The sequence below is a fragment of the Tupaia chinensis genome, unplaced genomic scaffold (genome assembly GCF_000334495.1).
Source record: "Tupaia chinensis unplaced genomic scaffold, TupChi_1.0 Scaffold145685_1, whole genome shotgun sequence".
In the NCBI taxonomy this organism is placed as follows: Eukaryota; Metazoa; Chordata; class Mammalia; order Scandentia; family Tupaiidae; genus Tupaia; species Tupaia belangeri.
In genome coordinates this window covers 1,225,848-1,229,426 of record NW_006205542.1, presented here as the reverse complement: position 1 = coordinate 1,229,426, position 3,579 = coordinate 1,225,848, and the positions used below count along the sequence as shown (strand labels likewise).

Here is a 3,579-nt window from a genome sequence, read left to right as displayed (position 1 = left end):
CTTCATGTCATCCTCACAAAATATTATAGTTATGTTCACCTTATCATACCCAGGGGTTATGTATGGCTCAAAATATGGGATTCATGGGACCAGCAGTTGCCATAATGGCTATGTCGCTGGACTCCCACATAGTCGACCACGGTTTGAGTCTCAGACCCGGCAGCTTAAACTCAAGCCGGGTACGTGTGCATGGGTGCCCAAGATCCTGAGAAGAGGATGGAGAAGGGATTGTGGCATGGCCATCCCCCCTGAGGGGTGATTTCTCACTTTCTGTCTCTCTGTCTCTCTCTGCCTTTCTGGCGAGCACACGCACCCTACAGCCAAAAACTCTAAAAAAAAATGGTATTCATGCATTTATAATTAACCTCATTTCAGAAAGCATTTTAAGTGGTTTAAATAAATTGTGTGCATGCAAATAGAAGCAAATAATATAGAGATGAACAGTACTAAACCAAGACAACATAACGATGATATTTATTTTTAAAAATTACAGGGAAGCAGGCTGTAATATCTTGTTAAATTAAGGTGTGAATTTAGCTCTGAACTTTCTGAGAGTTGAAATCCAAACAAATTACAAATATTTCATTTCAGAGGGGACAAAGTTTCTCTTAATACTTAACTCAGAAAGAAATTGCCTCCAGAGACCATGATGTAAGATAAAACAGGATAAGGGGTTTAGTGTGCCCATCACCAGTGTTTTCTAAAACCTTTTCTCTGTTTCTCCATAGGCATATAAAAGATTCTTGCCATAAATATGTCACACAATGAAGAAACTCTTCAAGGTTGGGTTAAAAATATGAAGTATAGACTTTATAAAAGGAGAATTAAAGGGATCTAAGGGTATGATTCACAAAAATATTTTTCTTTATCCTTTTCAGAAGTAGAAAGAAAAAAAATAGCTAATTATTTTTCTATTCTCTCTATATAGATATTATTGCATTTTTCCTAATGACATCATTTTTCTCTGAATGAACTGGATTGAAGTCACATAGAAGTGAGTTGAAGTCACATAGAAGTCTGATTTTTCCAAAACACAGAAATACAGAGACATTTCAACTATAGGATCTAAAAGATCTGAATCCAGTTGTTAGACTCATTAATGAAGCAATCTTGAAACATTATCTTAAACGTAAAAACATGGGGAAATTAATGTTATGATTAGTCATATCACCAACTTCTAAAAAATTTTCTGTGTATCGTAAAAAACAACAAAAAAGTCTTTATGAATGCTAGAACTAACCCCGAAGTCAGTTTCTCAGATAAACATTTAAGTATATCTTAAACCTGACAGCTCTCTAAAATAAGTGCGTATAGACTTATTGAAAATCAGAAAATTACCAAACACTGGGTTTGTTTTAAATACTTAAGCCATGCATATTAGACTAACATTGATCAATTCTTCCACAATTTTCACTCAGAAAATGAAATATGCACACTTAATTACTTGAAAATAACAACTGCTGGTTCAATTAAATTCAGCGAATTTTACATTCTAGAGTTACCATATGTACATTTGTTTGAAGTAAAAATTAGACTTCTGTAATAGATTGCATATTTTGGAACAAAGTAAACAAATTACTTTATGACACATGGAGATATATCTAAAAATACACATTTACTTTCTTCTTTAAAAATTAAGCACGAAATTCGTAAGTTAAGTCCCTAATAAACTGCCTGCAAGTTTTTCACTTGCTTATGTGGGTATAAATTTTATTCAGCCATTAACAACCTCCTTGTAAAACCATGCACATTAGCTGGCATAGGATACATTATTTATATGTATTCATTGAAGCTTGCGCATGTTTTTGAACATTATGAACAGAAGAATATTGAATAGACATTATGATCCATTTTGTTTTGAGGAATGTTTCCGAGTAATCAGTAAAAAGTAACATTTCTCAAACTTTTCCTATCCAGAATTACTTCTTGCTTTAGTCTCCACTTCCAAAACGCTCTCCATTCAAAAAAGAGAAAAAGAGGAAAAAACCTGAAAGTACTGCTTTGCTCTAGAATTAGGAGTCAGAAGTTTCATTCCAATCTCCTTTGAGAGAAAACTGGCAGGCTCGAAAATATTTTGGACAGAAAATAAAAAGACATTCAGAGGAAATATTAGTAGGCTGCTTGTAGGCAGGTATCTTGATATTTGCCTGTAAGGAAACCCAAGTAATTATAATGCATTTAATGCCACTTTGCACTTGGCACAGTCTCTTACAGAAAACAACGTGCTTGACACTTTCTTGGTTGGATCTCACCACATTCAAGAGAGGCAGGCAGAGCTGTGCATGTTCTACTCTTAAAACGGTTATCACAAGATTTGCTAAAAATCAATCCAGAAGGTGTTTTTTTTTGGACAAAACTTAGTCTTGGAGGTCATCTGGGAAGGCATGGTAAGTTTCAGTCATGAAAGTAAGGTGGTAATGTGGCCATGTTTTCTTGTTTGATATCTCTCCTACTTATTTTTCTCTTCTTTTGGCTTTTCGTATAGATCATCTGTAAAAAAAAAAAAAAAGATTTGGTTACCAAAATAATTTATGCAAAAGGGACATGTCACATGTATATAAAAATTTTTAAATGTAAAATTTATTGCCAGAGAAAAGAAATCCAGTACAATAATTTGAGGTGCAAATAGTATAATTTTATTTAAAAATATGTAAAACCAAATACTGCTTTTATCGCGGTCTATTCTACTTTCAGTAAAGCACTCAAAAGTTCATAAACGTCAAAGGGACAACAACAAATGAGTAATCCTTCCAAATCAAATATCAACTTTATCTTTATATTCTTCTATTAAGGTATTTCATACAAGCTACACTGAAGGTTGTATGACTTTATTACACAATAAAATTAACATAAAAATGATTTACATAGAAAACTATTTTCAATTTTTAATACAATGTTCTTTTGAAAGGGGGAAAAAACATGGCAATGTCAATGACAGCTTGCATTTTGTAGCAGAAAAGAAACTAACCTCTCTTTCAGATACTCGGTGTCTAGAACATTTATTAAGCATATAGAGAAGCTCAGGACTGCGACGCACTACCTGATCGCTGCGTGCTTTGGCACTTTGGAGTTGTATTCTACAAGCCAAGGCCTAAACTCGAACAGTTCATGGTGCCACAGCGAGTGTGTGCAGATTTCCTTCATAGCCCAACTTTCTCTAGAAAAGGCATTTAAATTGAGGGATTTAGAAAACCTACAAAAGTAGTGTGTCCAACATTCCCTTTTTTTAACTCCTCCTAATAATTGTAATTTAAGTATCGGACCTCCCTGAACAGATTCCCACTTTGCGACACGGCTCCCGCCTGACCTGACTCGCTCTGGGTGCCCGCATCTGGGTCCCACGCCTGGGCTCTGAGCGGTTCGTTCCTAAGTGGATCAGGGCGGGTGTGTTGCCGGAGTCGCGTCCTATTGGCTCCACTCTCGGGGACTGGTCGGGCTTTCCGACACGGGATTGGACGGAGCTGCCCTCTGTAGGCCGAGATCATTGGAGGGCGCTGGAGCAAGGGGGCGGGGCGGGCTCCTCCGGATTCTTGACCGAGCGCGCTCGTCAGCGGAGCCGGCACCGGGCGCGGGAGCCGG

At 36.8% G+C, this 3,579-nt stretch overlaps 1 long non-coding RNA gene across 1 annotated transcript; it reads right to left on the bottom strand.

Moving 5' to 3' along the window:
- Positions 1-468: 468 nt before the first annotated feature.
- On the bottom strand, positions 469-3,475 carry LOC106733876 (uncharacterized). The gene is made up of 3 exons (XR_001369729.2): positions 3,308-3,475; positions 2,969-3,157; positions 469-2,490 (listed from the first exon to the last, which is right to left on the bottom strand). It is a non-coding gene; the product is annotated as an uncharacterized LOC106733876 (long non-coding RNA).
- Positions 3,476-3,579: the final 104 nt, after the last annotated feature.